The following is an 18229-nucleotide window of genomic DNA, read 5'->3' on the forward strand; positions in this document are numbered from 1 at the left end:
TCCTCTCTCTGCTCTGTGTCACATGATGGAGACGTGCACCATAGACTTATATTGTGAGCCGTCCACAGGACCCTGGCGCCCAGCTGTTTGATGTCTATGCATCGCACCATCTAAGGAATAAAGCTACCACTTGCAAGTCTCCTGAACTGTGAGTGCTCCCTCTGTTTCTGTTCTTATCTTGCTGGATATTGTATGTGACTGCTGAGAGGGTGTAGCACAGGAAGACTGCTTGGAAAGAGTGGGACTGCTAAAAGGTATCTGCTGCTGTTGGTTCCCGTGCACATTGGGGAGAGTTGTGTGTGCCCTTTCGGCAGTAGCCGATCCCTGTACCTTGGTGCTTCTTCTTCTTTCTCATATTGTGAGTGTTTCGTGATCACGTTACACAAAGCCAGGAGAGAGCGTGTCAAGCATAAATTTCTCTCGGCTCGTTCTCCTGATTGGAGGTCTGAACACATCAAAAGTTTTTCAAAATGACTGTGCCCATTTAATGGAAATACGTCTACTATGTAACGTAAAAAATTTGGTTTTGTAAAATGTATTTCTTTTTTTCTGAATGTTTCTCCCAGTAGGAGGCAGGGAAAGTATTTTATAGTACTGAAAACACAATTTTCTGGAAACATTTAAAGCAAAAAATTCAATGAGTTATCAGAACATAAATTATGACTAAGAGCGTTTGATGCTTGAAACGCGTAACTACCTTTTTGTTCCTGTTTATGTCTTCCAAATAAATGGATTTTATTTGCATCTAGAGCTGGATCCTACCTCCTTTGTTTTTCTCAATTGTTTGGCGTTGTCTAGCACCCGGATCCGTGCTCCATCTGTTTTGGGCGGGGTGAGCTGGCTGGAGTTTTCTCCTTCCCTTCCTTCCTAAATGATTGTGAAATCAAATCTTTTTAAACATTTTGGGTTTATTTTCTTTATTTTTCATGTCACTACCTGTTTAAAAAAAATCCAGGAATTGTGCAGTTTTCATTCTGGCCACTAAGCCTAATATTAAGATTACAATTTCTGTTATGTAGAGATCACTTCTTAGCACTCTCATCCATATCATAGGCAAGATTACAATAAAATTGAACATGTCATCAGAAAATTACCTGTTGTTTAAATTAAGTTTGTAGGAACTATAGTTTTTAAAGGGGTATTCCGCCCTTAGACATCTTATCCCCTATCCAAAGGATAGGGGATAAGATGTCAGATTGCCGCGGTCCCGCTGCTGGGGACCCCCGGGATTCCCGCTGCGGCACCGCGCTATCATTACAGCACGGAGAGAGTTCGCTCTGCACGTAATGATGGGCGGTACAGGGGCCGGAGCATAGTTACATCACGGCTCCGCCCCTCGTGATGTCATGGTCCGCCCCTTTCAATACAAGTCTATGGGAGGGGGCGTGGCGGTCATCACGGCCCCTCCCATAGACTTGCATTAAGGGGACGGGCCGTGATGTCAGGAGGGGCGGCGCCATGACGTCACGCTGCTCTGTCCCCCGTATCGCCCGTCATTACGCACAGAGCGAACTCGCTCTGTGCAGTAATGATGGCGGGGTGCCGCAGCGGGGATCCCGGGGGTCCCCAGAAGCGGGACCACGGCGATCTAACATCTTATCCCCTATCCGTTGGATAGGGGATAAGATGTCTAGGGGCGGAGTACCCCTTTAAGAATTTTTGGTGATTTTTTTTTTTTTGCATTCTACTTTCTATATTTTAAAATAATCATGACATCTTGCAGTTTTAATATCACGTTCACAAAAGAGATTTCTACATGTACTTGCAAATAAGACATTTCTTAAATATGCTAACCCCTTCAGGCATCCATCCCCATCCAGCGACCTTTGCCTTTTTAGAGGGTAATTTGAAGGGGCTAAGTCTGCTATATTCCACTGTCACACAACACCCGCTTTAATAGATCCCACCTGTTCCGCACATGGGAGAGGTCGTTGGACATCACCATAGATGAAAATGATTGGACCAGGGCCTTTCAATTTGCACATAAAGTTTTTCAATGTGTATCCCATGTGGAATCCCTGTCCAAAACCGTCTTGCAATGGTATTATACACCTGAACGGCTCGCATGCATATATCCCGACTCCTCTCCCGTGTGTTGGTGCATTTGTGGGCTAAGGGGAATCCTCATACATATACTGTGAGAATGTCCTGCAATTAGACCTTTTTGGGCTTCTTGTAAAACACTGCTAGAAGAAGTACTAGGTATCCAAATTGCCTGGTCCCCTCAATTAGCTCTGCTACTCATAGGCCTCTCCTCTATACCACCAAACTAACGAGCCTTAGCCGGTATTATTTGCATTATCACCAAAAATCACACTTACCAGAGAATGGAAATCCCCGACAGTCCGCTCCATCATAGATGTAGTGCATAAAATAAATACTACTTGCATGTATGAAAAGACCATAGCTTTAGGCAATGGCACGTACTCAAGCTTTGAACTCAGATGGGCTAACTGGTTGTCCTCAACACACTCTACAGTTCATATTTAGAAGTGATGATAGCATCTTTGACCGATACACCATGACAACTTACTGAATATGTACACCTCCTCCACAGGGTTTATAGGATTTATTCCTAGCTGACTTGTAAAATTAAACAGAATATGAGGTCTGCAACCTTTAACCTACTGCTCCTAGATAATATAGGACCGTTTGGCTCTAAGAAGATCCAACGGACAATGTATTTCCTTTATTTTCATGTGCCATTTATGTTCGGCTTATATTGGACAACTTATACTGATAGACATTCTTATGTATGTGAACTGCTTCCTCACACACTATGTTCTAGTTTCCGTGATGTTGTATTTGCTTTTTACTGGCGTGTTTAATACCTGTATGTAAGGCCTCTCTAATTTTCAGCAAATGTGACTCGTATGGCCCTTTTGGGGGTCACCAGTTTACGCATGAGGCATTACTGTCCAGTGGTTGGTTGTTTGAATTGTTTATTTGTTATAAAATATGAAAAAATTCTTTCAATAAAAACTATTGAAACAGAAATCATGCAGTATTCATTCTGGCCTCTCTTCTCACAGCAGACAAGGAGTACAGTAAAAGGTGACATCAGTAGAGAAACAACACTGGATCCACTACCATTCACAGCACAGAGTAGACTAGTACTATGAAGTCCTTCTTCAACAAAGTTTATTCTTCTCTCTCCCTGGTTACCGACTTAAAGGGGTACTCCGGTGGAAAACTTTTATTTTTATTTTTATTTTTTTTATCAACTGGTGCCAGAAAGTTAAAAAGATTTGTGAATTACTTCTATAAACAAAATTCGTAATCCTTCCAGTACTTCTTAGCGGCTGTACTACAGAGGAAAATCTTTTCTTATGGGATTTCTTTTCTGTCATGACCACAGTGCTCTCTGCTGACATCTCTGTCCATTTTAGGAACTGTCCGGAGCAGCCTTTGTTTGCTATGGGGATCTTCCTCTGCTCTGGACAGTTCCTGACTTGGACAGAGGTGTCAGCAGAGAGCACTGTGGTTGTTTCAGAAAATAAATCCAAAATGTTAGCCTCTAGAGCTATGGCTCTTTCTACGGCCTCTCGTAGGGCGCTGTGGATTCGCCCCTTGGGACGTGATAATTCCTCCAAGTTCCAGCTATGTAATTTAGAATTTTCTCCAGGAAAATTGTTTGGGCCTCAGGTGGATGACATTATGGAAGGTCTGTCTGATTGTGAGGGCAAATCCTTGCCACAACCTAAGCCTGCACAGAAAACTTTCTGTAGAGGATACTCACCTCCAAGATCTAGACATGGCCGTCAGTCTAATAGAGGCAGAGGTACCAGAAACCAGAGAAGAGGCACTGGTACATCTAAAGATTTGTCAAAGTAGTCTGATTTTTGACGTTTTGCATCTTCCGTCTTCATTTTTTTCATTCCTGCCTGGGAACTTCTAATTCAGGACCATTGGGTCCTGTCAATTATTTCAGACAGGTATTTGCCTCATCTCCATCAGTGGCCTGGGGAGAGGATGATATGTTCTCCCCAGTTGAGTTCTTCAGAGAGACATACTGGAGGAGTCTATTCTGGAGCTTCTTGCCCTAAGGGCAGTAAAACCAGTTTCCCCTTCCGAAGTCTTTATAGTTCCCGTCTTTATAGTTTCCAAACCGTCGGGCAAGTTCAGGTTAATAATAGATCTCAGGTATCTAAACCAGTTCATTGTCAAGAAAAAAATCAGAATGGAGGCTATCCGCACAGTGAACACAATACTTCAGAAAGGGGATTTTTAGCATCCCTAGACCTGAAAGATGCATACTTTCATATCCCCATTAACAGATCATTCCGTAAGTTCTTGAGGCTTGCGGTATGGGTTCAGGGAACTCTGTTGCATCTTCAGCTCCGAGTCCTTCCTTTCAAGATTTCTACACCCCCCTTCGTTTTCATGAAGGTCATTTCCGCCATGATGGTGGTTCTTTGGGTAAGAGGAATAAGAGTGATTCCATACCTGGATGATTGGCTGCTATTAGCAGAGTCCAGAAAGTTATTGCAAGATCATATACTGTCACGATGCCGGCTGGCAGGAGGTGGATCCTCTGTGCCAGAGAGGGATTGGCGTGGACCGTGCTAGTGGACCGGTTCTAAGTCACTACTGGTATTCACCAGAGCCCGCCGCAAAGCGGGATGGTCTTGCTGCGGCGGTAGTGACCAGGTCGTATCCACTAGCAACGGCTCAACCTCTCTGACTGCTGAAGCAAGGGAGTAGACAGAAGCAAGGTCGGACGTAGCAGAAGGTCGGGGGCAGGCAGCAAGGATCGTAGTCAGGGGCAACGGCAGGAGGTCTGGAACACAGGCTAGGAACACACAAGGGAACGCTTTCACTAGGCACAAGGGCAACAAGATCCGGCGAGGGAGTGCAGGGGAAGTGAGGTATATATATGGAGTGCACAGGTGAACACACTAATCAGAACCACTGCGCCAATCAGCGGCGCAGTGGCCCTTTAAATCGCAGAGACCCGGCGCGCGCGCGCCCTAGGGAGCGGGGCCGCGCGCGCCGGGACAGGACCGACGGAGAGCGAGTCAGGTACGGGAGCCGGGGTGCGCATCGCGAGCGGGCGCCACCCGCATCGCGAATCGCATCCCGGCTGGAGGCGGTATCGCAGCGCACCCGGTCAGTGGATCTGACCGGGGCGCTGCAGTAACGAGAGTGTAGCGAGCGCTCCGGGGAGGAGCGGGGACCCGGAGCGCTCGGCGTAACAGTACCCCCCCCCCCCTTGGGTCTCCCCTCTTCTTTGAGCCTGAGAACCTGAGGACCAGACTTTTATCTAGGATATTGTCCTCAGGTTCCCAGGATCTCTCTTCAGGACCACAGCCCTCCCAGTCAACCAAAAAAAAGGTTTTCCCTCTGACCTTTTTGGAGGCCAGTATCTCCTTTACAGGGAAGATGTCCGAAGAACCGGAGACAGGAGTGGGAGAAATAAGTTTAGGAGAGAAACGGTTGAGGATGAGTGGTTTAAGAAGAGAGACATGAAAGGCATTAGGAATACGAAGAGAAGGAGGAAGAAGAAGTTTGTAAGAGACAGGATTAATCTGGCACAAAACTTTGAAAGGACCAAGATAGCGTGGTCCCAATTTGTAGCTGGGAACACGGAAGCGGACATATTTAGCGGAGAGCCATACCTTGTCTCCGGGAGAAAAAATGGGGGGAGCTCTTCTTTTCTTATCAGCAAACTTCTTCATGCGTGATGAAGCCTGTAAGAGAGAATTTTGGGTCTCTTTCCATATGGTGGAAAGATCACGAGTTATTTCATCCACAGCGGGCAAACCAGAGGGCAAGGGAGTAGGGAGGGGGGGGAAGAGGGTGACGGCCGTACACCACGAAAAATGGGGATTTGGAAGAAGATTCAGAGACTCTGAAGTTATACGAGAATTCGGCCCATGGTAGAAGATCTGCCCAGTCATCCTGGCGGGAGGAAACAAAATGCCGTAAATAATCACCCAGGACCTGGTTAATTCTTTCTACTTGCCCATTGGATTGAGGATGATAAGCAGAAGAAAAGTTTAATTTAATCTTGAGTTGTTTACAGAGAGCCCTCCAGAATTTTGACACGAATTGGACGCCTCTATCCGAGACGATCTGCGTGGGCAACCCGTGAAGACGAAAAATGTGTACAAAAAATTGTTTTGCCAACTGAGGCGCTGAAGGAAGACCAGGAAGAGGAATAAAATGTGCCATCTTGGAAAATCGATCAACGACCACCCAAACAACAGTGTTGCCACGGGATGGGGGTAAGTCTGTAATAAAATCCATACCAATCAGAGACCAAGGCTGTTCGGGGACAGGCAGAGGGTGAAGGAGACCAGCAGGCTTCTGGCGAGGAGTCTTGTCCCGGGCACAGACAGTGCAGGCCCGCACAAAATCAACAACATCCGTCTCCAGAGTCGGCCACCAATAGAAACGAGAGATGAGTTGCACGGATTTCTTGATGCCCGCATGGCCTGCGAGATGGGAGGAGTGACCCCATTTGAGGATTCCGAGGCGTTGGCGTGGAGAGACGAAGGTCTTCCCTGGAGGAGTTTGCCTGATGGAGGCTGGAGAAGTGGAGATCAGGCAGTCAGGAGGAATGATGTGTTGCGGAGAGAGCTCTACTTCCGAGGCATCCGAGGAACGAGAGAGAGCATCGGCCCTGATGTTCTTATCGGCAGGGCGAAAGTGAATTTCAAAATTAAACCGGGCAAAGAACAGAGACCACCTGGCCTGGCGAGGATTCAGCCGTTGGGCAGACTGGAGATAGGAGAGATTCTTGTGATCGGTGTAAATAATAACTGGAAATTTAGATCCCTCCAGCAGATGCCTCCATTCCTCAAGTGCTAATTTAATGGCCAGTAGCTCTCGATCCCCGATGGAGTAGTTCCTCTCCGCCGGAGAGAAGGTCCTAGAAAAAAAAACACAGGTAACAGCATGCCCGGAAGAATTTTTTTGTAGAAGAACCGCTCCAGCTCCTACTGAGGAGGCATCAACCTCCAATAGGAAGGGTTTAGATGGGTCAGGTCTGGAGAGCACGGGAGCAGAAGAAAAGGCCGACTTGAGCCGTTTAAAGGCGTCTTCCGCTTGAGGAGGCCAGGACTTAGGATTGGCATTCTTCTTGGTTAAAGCCACGATAGGAGCCACAATGGTGGAAAAATGTGGAATAAATTGTCTGTAATAATTGGCGAACCCCAAAAAACGTTGGATAGCACGGAGTCCGGAGGGGCGTGGCCAATCTAAGACGGCAGAGAGTTTGTCTGGATCCATTTATAGTCCCTGGCCAGAGACCAAGTATCCTAGGAAAGGAAGAGATTGACATTCAAACAGACATTTCTCCATTTTGGCATAAAGTTGATTGTCACGAAGTCTCTGAAGAACCATGCGGACATGCTGGCGGTGTTCTTCTAGGTTGGCAGAAAAAATCAGAATATCGTCCAGATACACAACAACACAGGAATATAAGAGATCACGAAAAATTTCATTAACAAAGTCTTGGAAGACGGCAGGGGCGTTGCACAGGCCAAAGGGCATGACCAGATACTCAAAGTGTCCATCTCTAGTGTTAAATGCCGTTTTCCATTCATCCCCCTCCCTGATGCGGATGAGATTATAAGCACCTCTTAAGTCCAGTTTGGTAAAGATGTGGGCACCTTGGAGGCGATCAAAGAGTTCAGAGATAAGAGGTAGAGGGTAGCGGTTCTTTACCGTGATTTTATTAAGACCGCGGCAGTCAATGCAAGGACGTAGGGAGCCATCTTTTTTGGACACAAAGAAAAATCCAGCTCCGGCAGGAGAGGAGGATTTGCGGATAAACCCCTTTTTTAAATTTTCCTGGATGTACTCAGACATAGCAAGAGTCTCTGGGGCGGACAGAGGATAAATTCTGCCCCGGGGTGGAGTAGTGCCCGGGAGGAGATCAATAGGACAGTCATAAGGCCTGTGAGGAGGTAGAGTCTCAGCTTGTTTTTTGCAAAACACATCAGCAAAGTCCATATAGGCCTTAGGGAGACCGGTTACAGGGGGAACCACAGGGTCACGGCAGGGAGTACTGGGAACCGGTTTAAGGCAGTCCTTGAAACAAGAGATACCCCAGCTCTTGATCTCCCCCGTGGACCAATCCAGGGTTGGGGAATGGTGTTGGAGCCACGGTAGTCCAAGGAGAATTTCGGAAGTGCAATTGGGGAGGACCAAGAACTCAATTTTTTCTTGATGAGGTCCGATGCACATTAGAAGGGGCTCCGTGCGGTAACGTATGGTACAGTCCAATCTTTCATTGTTAACACAATTGATGTAGAGGGGCCTGGCGAGACTGGTTACCGGGATGTTGAACCTGTTGATGAGAGAGGCCAAAATAAAGTTTCCTGCAGATCCGGAATCCAAGAAGGCCATAGTAGAGAAGGAGAAGGTAGATGCAGATATCCGCACAGGCACAGTAAGACGTGGAGAAGCAGAGTTGACATCAAAGACTGTCTCACTTTTGTGCGGAGTCTGCGTGCGTCTTTCCAGGCGGGGAGGACGGATAGGACAATCCTTCAGGAAGTGTTCGGTACCGGCACAGTACAGGCAGAGATTCTCCATGCGGCGTCGTGTCCTCTCTTGAGGTGTCAGGCGAGACCGGTCAACTTGCATAGCCTCCACGGCGGGAGGCACAGGAACGGATTGCAGAGGACCAGAGGAGAGAGGAGCCGGGGAGAAAAAACGCCTCGTGCGAACAAAGTCCATATCCTGGCGGAGCTCCTGACGCCTTTCGGAAAAACGCATGTCAATGCGAGTGGCAAGATTAATGAGTTCATGTAGATTAGCAGGAATTTCTCGTGCGGCCAGAACATCTTTAATGTTGCTGGATAGGCCTTTTTTAAAGGTCGCGCAGAGGGCCTCATTATTCCAGGATAGTTCAGAAGCAAGAGTACGGAATTGTATGGCGTACTCGCCAACGGAAGAATTACCCTGGACCAGGTTCAGCAGGGCAGTCTCAGCAGAGGAGGCTCGGGCAGGTTCCTCAAAGACACTACGAATTTCCGAGAAGAAGGAGTGTACTGAGGCAGTGACGGGGTCATTGCGGTCCCAGAGCGGTGTGGCCCATGACAGAGCTTTTCCAGACAGAAGGCTGACTACGAAAGCCACCTTAGACCTTTCAGTAGGAAACTGGTCCGACATCATCTCCAAGTGCAGGGAACATTGTGAAAGAAAGCCACGGCAAAACTTAGAGTCCCCATCAAATTTGTCCGGCAAGGATAGTCGTAGGCCTGAAGCGGCCACTCGCTGCGGAGGAGGTGCAGGAGCTGGCGGAGGAGATGATTGCTGAAGCTGTGGTAGTAGCTGCTGTAGCATCACGGTCAGTTGAGACAGCTGGTGGCCTTGTTGCGCTATCTGTTGTGACTGCTGGGCGACCACCGTGGTGAGGTCAGCGACAACTGGCAGAGGTACTTCAGCGGGATCCATGGCCGGATCTACTGTCACGATGCCGGCTGGCAGGAGGTGGATCCTCTGTGCCAGAGAGGGATTGGCGTGGACCGTGCTAGTGGACCGGTTCTAAGTCACTACTGGTATTCACCAGAGCCCGCCGCAAAGCGGGATGGTCTTGCTGCGGCGGTAGTGACCAGGTCGTATCCACTAGCAACGGCTCAACCTCTCTGACTGCTGAAGATAGGCGCGGTACAAGGGAGTAGACAGAAGCAAGGTCGGACGTAGCAGAAGGTCGGGGCAGGCAGCAAGGATCGTAGTCAGGGGCAACGGCAGGAGGTCTGGAACACAGGCTAGGAACACACAAGGGAACGCTTTCACTAGGCACAAGGGCAACAAGATCCGGCGAGGGAGTGCAGGGGAAGTGAGGTATATATATGGAGTGCACAGGTGAACACACTAATCAGAACCACTGCGCCAATCAGCGGCGCAGTGGCCCTTTAAATCGCAGAGACCCGGCGCGCGCGCGCCCTAGGGAGCGGGGCCGCGCGCGCCGGGACAGGACCGACGGAGAGCGAGTCAGGTACGGGAGCCGGGGTGCGCATCGCGAGCGGGCGCCACCCGCATCGCGAATCGCATCCCGGCTGGAGGCGGTATCGCAGCGCACCCGGTCAGTGGATCTGACCGGGGCGCTGCAGTAACGAGAGTGTAGCGAGCGCTCCGGGGAGGAGCGGGGACCCGGAGCGCTCGGCGTAACATATACAAATAACTCTCAAACTGTTAAACCGTCTAGGCTGGATTGTAAATCAAGAAAAGTCTTGTCTGTTCCCATCCACAACAGGATCCTTTCTTGGATACAAAATAGATACAAACCAAATGATGCTTTTCTTTCACAGGAAAGGAAAGAACGACTGCTAGCAGCTGTGAAGCATATACTCAAACTTCACCAGATTTCAATAAGAACTTTAATGAAGGTCCTGGGTCTAATGTCCTCCTCTATGAAGGCAGTCCATTGTGCTCTTTGGCATCTGAGACCAATACAGTCGGAAGTCCTCAGACAGTGGAACAGATCACTTTCCAGCCTAGACAAGAAGATGACATATGCTTCACGAAACAGTTCATGGAACTTGGAAGCAGGCAGAAAGGATGATGTTATTACATATGTCAGAGAACTGAGGGCGATTTATCTAGCCCTACTACACTTCGCCCCCCTCTCAAGGACAAAACAGTAAAGATCAGGACCGACAACATAGAGTATGTGTATTACATCAACAAACAAGGGGGCACCAGATCAAGACTCCTACTCAGAGAAGTAGGCAAGATCATGTCTTGGGCAGAGAACTGGGTATCACGGATATCTGCAGTTCATATTAGAGGGACACACAATGTGCTCGCAGACTGTCTATCCAGAGACATGGTGTTACCAGGGGAATGGTCTCCGGACCCATTAATTTTTCATCAAGTAAGCAAGATGTGGGGAATGCCAGAAGTGGATCTGATGGCCACAAAGAACAATGCAAAGCTCAAGAAATTTTGCTCCCTGTATCCTGTGGACAACCCGTTAGTAGTGGATGTCATGCCCATTCCTTGGCCATTCAGTCTAGCGTATGTGTTCCCTCCTGTGCCCATGATTCCCAAAGTATTGAGGAAAATCAAATAGGATCAGGCCTCAGTAATTGCAATAATGCCATTCTGGCCTAAGAGATCCTGGTTTGCCCTACCCATGTCCATAAGTCGAGGGACATATTGGACTTTTCCTCTCAAACAGGATTTGGTGACACAAGGAACACGGTTCTGACACAGACTCAGATCATACAATCTGACAGCCTGGAGGTTGGCCGCACCCTTCTAATGGGCAGAGGCTATTCAGGAAGAGTCCTGGACACTCTAGCGCACTCAAGGAGTGAGGCTACCAACAGGTCCCATGCTAGAATCAGAACCTGAGATTTTAGATTTTTTTCAGGATGGTTTCGTTGCCTCAAGACTTATCTTGAATGGACTTTAGCCTTCAGGAAGGATGAAAATGTATTTATTTTATTTCAAGGCCCTGGCAGAGGAAAGAAAGCCTCTAAACCTACTATATCTAAATGGATTTCTAGTTGTATTCGTTTTTGTTACATTTTAGAGTTAGCTGCTCCAGCTTCTACTAAAGCTCATTCTACCAGGTGGGTAGGATCTTCCTGGGCAGAGAGATGCTCTGTTCCTATTGAGCAAATATGTTTTTTGGTCTAGCCCGTCAACTTTTTTTTCGCTATTATAGATTATAGACTAGACTTTCAGATCAAATGAGGTTTGTTAACTCTGTTATTAATTCTGCTAAGCATTGAGGCCCTCCCTATGGGGTATTCTCTCCCTGATAAATCCCCATATTGTGCTGCTGAGGGAGGCTAGGGAAGATATTATTTGATTGATAATCTGTTTTCCCTTAGTCTCCTCAGCAGCACAGGTCTCCCCCCCCCCCCAACCTATATTTATATTTTTTTGTATGTTTTACTTTATAGTTACTCTGCAGTATACAGCAGGTAAGCCCGTTATATGGGCACTGGGGGTGGAGTATAATTGTTTTAACTATTAAAATTTCCACATCCCGTGGGCGCACAGGGGCGTGAAAAACCCCATATTGTGCTGCTGAGGAGACTAAGGGAAAACAGATTATCAATCAAATCATATCTTTTCCACTATACAACAGGGGGGGAGGGGGGTTAAGGACCTTCCTGTGAGTCACATGACCTCACAGGTCCTACAACAATGTGCAAAGGAAGATACAGGCAAGTAATCTGTGGATGTTTTGTGTGTGTGTGTCTTATCCTCCAGTCACCTCCAAAGCTGCTCTCCCTATTCTGCTGTTACACCAGAGCTGTAGTCACTATCTGCTGCTACATCATGTCTAATCATCTAGTCCCCTTCAGAGCTGCAGTCACTATTCTGCTGTTACATCATGTCTTATCCTGCAAGTCACCTCCAGAGCTGCACTCACTATTCAACTGTTGCATTATGTCGTATTCTCCAGTCACCTCCAGAGCTGCACTTACTATTTTGCTCTTACAACATGTCTTATACGCCAGTCACATCCACACCCTACACAACAAAAATGAAAAAATTGAATTTTTTTCATTCCCTCCTTCCCCCAAAAAATAAGATAAAAAAAAAAAAATACTTTATATGTACTTATGGACTCCCAATGTCACTCAGACCACAAAAACTATGCCCTGATACAGCTATATTTACGAAAAAGTTTTGGACATACAGTGGCGGTGAAATAAACAAAATGTTTTGGCGATAAATAATAGCTACATTATACGTACAATACAGGGACTGGTAAGAGCGTGTGTGGGAAGGGGGGCCCAGGGACTCCAGCAGTAAGGGGCCCCAAAGTTCCTGATGACGTGACTGGCTGGTGCTTTGCAGGATTTGAAATGTTAACTTGTAGAGCCCAGATAGGTGCGGTGCTGCCAGCGGTGATTCAAGACTGCAGCGGCTTCTGTGACCTACCCCAAGAGGATACTGTCCTAAGGCCTTGGTAAGTCACTCAGCATGAGTTCAGCTATTATAAACCAATATTCCATTCAGGAGCAGGGAAAAGCTAGGTGACTTTTCCATGCTTCTAAATGGCATATCTGCTTATAATAGTTCAGTTATTATAAACAGATATGCCATTCAGGAGCATGGAAAAGCTAGGTGTTGATGTGCTGACAACAGGAGCCAGGGTGGTAAGGATGGCTCTGTTCACATTATACATTATTACAATGCCTTATTAGTTTTCATTTTCTATATTTTTATATAAGGCCCATCCAAATCTTCAGCACAAGGCCCATGATGCTCTTAATCCGGCCCTAGTTCAAGTGCAATGTATTATGCCTGCGATCTGTAGCTGCTGTCAAAGTTTCCTTATGGGACTAGTAAAAAGTGACAAAAAAAAGTAATACAATGGAAATAAAATAAAATGTAATACAAAAATTCAGAAATTAAACATACTTTTTCCCTTTAAAGTCCCGTCTTGTTCATAAAAAAAAAAAGATAAAATTATAATAAAATTATTTTAGTATTTATCCTGCATGTTGAACATTGTAAAAATGCTTTGATTCCTGTATTTTGTTACTATGCTGTTAAAGGAGTACTCCAGTGAAAATTTACTTATCCCCTTTTCACAGGATAGGTGATAAGTAGCTGATCGCAGGGGGCTCGACCATTGGGGCCCCACACGATCATCAGGACGGGACCCCGGCGCACTCAGTGAGAAGCGCATGTCAAAGCATGCTCCATTCATTTCAATAGACTCCCAACTCTCATAGACTGGCATTGAGGGGGGCGTGACAGTGACGAACGTTGGGTGCTGCACAGAGATCGCGGGGGTCCCCTGCAATCAGACATCTTATCCCCTATACTTTGGATAGGGGGATAAGATGTCTAGGGGTGGAGTACCCCTTTTCAGGCAGAAGGCATGAGGGAGAAAAAAAAGTTAATTACTTCCATAAACAGCACCACACCTATACTTGTGATCTTACAAATGGGCTCCAATGAGCTGCAATACCACAAACAACCTGAGTACAGGTGTGGTGCTGTTTTTGGAAGCAATCACCTTTGTTTTTCTAATCCTAGATAGCCCCTTTACATGGAGCCACGAATAGAGCCTCAGATACTAACACACTTTACACACATTAATCAGGAATTACACACATACCTCCTCAATAGGAATTTGTTTTCCATTATATGGAATTCATTTTTTTTTTCTCTTCTTATCCAACTCTTGCTGCGCTGGTGAGGCTCGTCCTCCATCTTCCTCATTACCACAAGGGTTCTCCTCAGCCCCTATGGTTCTCTCTGTTGTTATGGCGACTTTCTGGAGTCTCCACACCGAGTGACATTTGCCGCCATCTTTCCTTTATCCCAGAGTTTAGGTTGTGAGGTAAAAATGAGAGGCAATGATGTCAGGTAATGTTGTGAGGTAAAGATGTGAGGTAAAGTTGTGAGGTAATCATGTCAGGAAATGTTGTGAGGTAAAGTTGTGAGGTAATCATGTCAGGAAATGTTGTGAGGTAAAGTTGTGAGGTAATGATGTCAGGTAAAGTGAGGTAAAGATGTCAGGTAAAGGAGTGAGGTAATGATGTCAGGTAAAGGTGTGAGGTAAAGATGTCAGGTAAAGTTGTGAGGTAATTATGTCAGGTAAAGGTGTGAGGTAAAGTTGTGAGGTAAAGATGTCAGGTAAAGTTGTGAGGTGAAGACAGTGGTGTAGCTATAGGGGTCACAGATGCACTAGGGGAGCCCATAGGTCCCCTCACCACAATAAGACTGAATGCTACTTGTCCCCTCCTCCCTGTATGAGTGGAGCACTTCTACAGGAAGCACAGTGTAGGGATTGACTGATTACCATGTGATCAGTCACATGGGTGGGAGGAGCCTGAGGATTTCCTGTACACACACTGAAATATATACACAAAGGGGGAGATTTATTAAAACCTCTGTAGAGGAAAAGTTGTCCAGTTGCCCATAGCAACCAGTCAGGTCGCTTCTTTCATTTTGAAAAGGCCTGTGAAAAATGGAGCAATCGGATTGGTTGCTATGGGCAACTCAGCAACTTTTCTTCTGGACAGGTTTTCAGAAATCTCCCCCATACACTGCAGGTCACACACATCACTATATACATCACACACACACACATTGCATTTCACACACACCACTGTATAGTTCAGACACACACACACACACACACACACACACACACACACACATATATATATATATATATATAAATATATATACATATATATATACATACAGTCCAAATAGAAACAAGTGTGAAAAAGTGTAGTATACAATTGTGTGTGAAATGCAATGTGTGTGTGTGTGTGTGTGATTTATATAGTGATGTCTCTGACCTGTATATATATATATATATATATATATATATATATACATACATACATACATGTGGTAGAGGAAGTGATGCAGAGATGTATTACCCTAGGGGCAGATGGCATTAACCCCTTGTATTCGTGACGCCAGGGCGTGGTTTATCCTCAATACCACCCGATGGTATACCGCTTGATCCTGGGCTAGGCACGGGGGCAATAATGACTCCGACGCCAAGTTACGGAATAACGGTAGCTTTACTGAGTTAGACAGGTGGAATAGTCTATACAGCTTAGCCAGGTCCAGGGAGGTGACCAGTGACATCAGAGACCTTAGAGCTTGCTGAGACTTGTAATGGACTTGGACAATTTTGATGCAGGCCACGCTGACTGAAGAGAGGTTGACTTTGACTTGACTGATTATGACAGACTATACCCCATTTGTAGATTACCAGGCTTTGACTGGTACGTGGGGGTAGTGGACTTGTAGACTTGTGGCTGCTTGACAGACTGTAGGCCTCCAATAGACTCCAGGCACACACCTTGGACTTCACTGTACTGTACCTTGGACTTGAAAGTATACAAAAAAAAAGGTTGCAGCAGCACTCTTGCACAGGGCCCCGCATTGCCGCTTTATGTGAGTGGCTAATGCGCATAGTGTCAACCTCAGTGAGGTCGACGGTACGCCCCCTCCCCATACAGTTCTATGGGAAATGCGGGGAGGCACGAACGCTGCCTCAACGCCTCTCCTGTAGAACTACATGGAGGAGGGGTGTCGGCTGCAACGCCACGTTGCGGCCAGCATGCCTCCTGCACGGGAAAGCTGCAGCAGAGCCCAGCGGTCGGAGCCCCCGCAATCAGACGCTTGTGGATAGGGGATACGATTTTTTGCTGCAAATGTCCTTTAAGCTACAATATTAATTACGGTAGTTCCAGGACGACCATTGTATGTTGAGACCATAACTCTATGGAAACCTGGTAATTGGTTCTGAAGCCACCAAAATATTATTCAAAAATAGGAAAAAAGTGAGGATTAAACAAAAATATGTAGAAAACGAATACAGATAAAGCAAGTCCTTACATATAAAAGTAATAAAGATCTGCCGGGAGCTGTAATCACTGTCTATGTAAAGGACTAGAGCTTCTTCAGGGTCCTGTACACTATATTAAAACTTTGCGCAAAGGCAACAGATTTTGCACAAATATAGAACACAGAGGAGTGCACGTACCAATGTGGCAGATGGTAGAAATATGAAGGAATGTCTATGTTTGAGCAAAATTTATCAACAAGCTTGTTGTTATGATTCGGCTAGCTGGATGTGGATCATCTGTGTCAGCGAGGGATTGGCGTGGACCGTGTCGGTGGACTGGTTCTAGGTTGCTACTGGTATTCACCAGAGCCCGCCGCAAAGCGGGATGGTCTTGCTGCGGCGGTAGCAACCAGGTCGTATCCACCAGCAACGGCTCAACCTCGCTGACTGCTGAGAAGGCGTGGGACAGAAGGACTAGACAGAGGCAAGGTCAGACGTAGCAGAAGGTCGGGGCAGGGGGCAAGGTTCGTAGTCAATGGCGATAGCAGAAGATCTGGAACACAGGCTTTGGACAACACTAAACGCTTTCTCTGGCACAAGGCAACAAGATCCGGCAAGGAAGTGCAGGGGAAGTGAGGTTAAATAGACAGGGAGCAGGTGGAGGCTAATTAGACTGATTGGGCCAGGCACCAATCACTGGTGCACTGGCCCTTTAAATCTTAGAGAGCTGGCGTGCGCACGCCCTAGAGAGCGGAGCCGCGCGCGCCAGAACGTGACAGCCGGGGGACAGGTACGTGGCTTGGGATGTCAGTGCAGCGCTCCCGGTCAGCGCGTCTGACCGAGGCGCTGCAGAGAGGGGAATGCCGCGAGCGCTCCGGGGAGGAGCAGGGACCCGGAGCGCTCGGCGTAACACTTGTTCACGCTTGATACATTTTGCACAGACATGCAAAACATAGAAAGCACTGACAGGGTTTAAATGAATTCTACCTCACACCGACATTGATAAATCTCCCCCAATGTCCGTAAAAAGTAACATGGAGCCACCCACACCTGGTGTCCAAAGGAGCAGCTAACTGTGACAGGTAAAGAGTAGTACAGAACATGTAGTACCTCCCTGTACTGTAGGGGGCGCTACAGGGGTTTTACCAGTGAATGCCCATTCTTATTGGTCGGTTCTTCCAGCCATTGACACATTTTGCAGATCTGGACTGTCCATAGCATTGTATGTTGTGTCTGGTTTCAAGTTACGTTACAATGGTGCAGAAAAGCCCATGTTGTATGTTGAAACTATTGTATGTTGAGGCCATTGTAAGTTGAGGGATCACTGTATATATATATATATATATATATATATATATATATATATATACACACACACACATACACTGCAGTTCACAGCATCTAAAACGGGAAAAAACTAATGCCAGCTAACTCAGTGGGCTGATCGGGACCACAGACTGAGGTCACTTACCCTCCTTCTGTCTGTGCGATCGTCACTCCTTTACTGCAGGAAGCATCGGCAGTCTGCAATAATTGAGCACCGATATCACTGATCATTTCTGTGCAATGGAACAGCATTGAACAGTGTCTGTAATCAAAAGATTGCAGGTAACAGTCCCCCATGCGACTATGTCCCAAAAAAATTAGTTCTTGAATGGGCACTGTCAGATCCAAAAACTCTTTATATGTTGTTACTGATCAAAATTAAAGACCCTTTGTCATATAGGTGTTTAAAAGTTTTTGAATATTTAATAAAGAAACTAGCCCTTGAAAATTCAACCACGAGGGGTCCCTATACCTACTGGAATGAAAAGCAGGTTTAGTAGCAGGGCCTTTTATCCCCTTTCTGGGCCACTCCAGGTGTACAGATCAGCACAGGTGCTGACGACAGCTCATCACAAGGGGTTATCCAGCAATAGAAAAACACAGATAATTTCTTTCAAGAACCACTCCCTGTCTGTCTCCAAGTTGGGTGTGGTT

At 46.7% G+C, this 18229-nt stretch overlaps 1 protein-coding gene across 15 annotated transcripts in view; it reads right to left on the bottom strand.

The window, feature by feature from the left end:
* LOC130294604 (mucin-2-like) overlaps positions 1 to 14388 on the bottom strand; it is a 264132-nt gene extending 249744 nt beyond the window's left edge. For 6 of the 15 annotated variants that reach the window (XM_056544704.1, XM_056544701.1, XM_056544696.1 and 3 more), the window contains exons 1-2: positions 14051 to 14388; positions 763 to 867 (exon numbers count right to left, since the gene is read on the bottom strand). The gene's annotated coding sequence lies outside the window, so the exon portion shown is untranslated. Of the gene's footprint in view, positions 1 to 697; positions 868 to 10322; positions 10452 to 14050 lie in introns of those variants that run through there. The other 9 variants (XM_056544709.1, XM_056544708.1, XM_056544698.1 and 6 more) reach the window with 5 other exon arrangements.
* Positions 14389 to 18229: the final 3841 nt, after the last annotated feature.

The sequence above is a fragment of the Hyla sarda genome, chromosome 10 (genome assembly GCF_029499605.1).
Source record: "Hyla sarda isolate aHylSar1 chromosome 10, aHylSar1.hap1, whole genome shotgun sequence".
NCBI lineage: Eukaryota > Metazoa > Chordata > Amphibia > Anura > Hylidae > Hyla > Hyla sarda.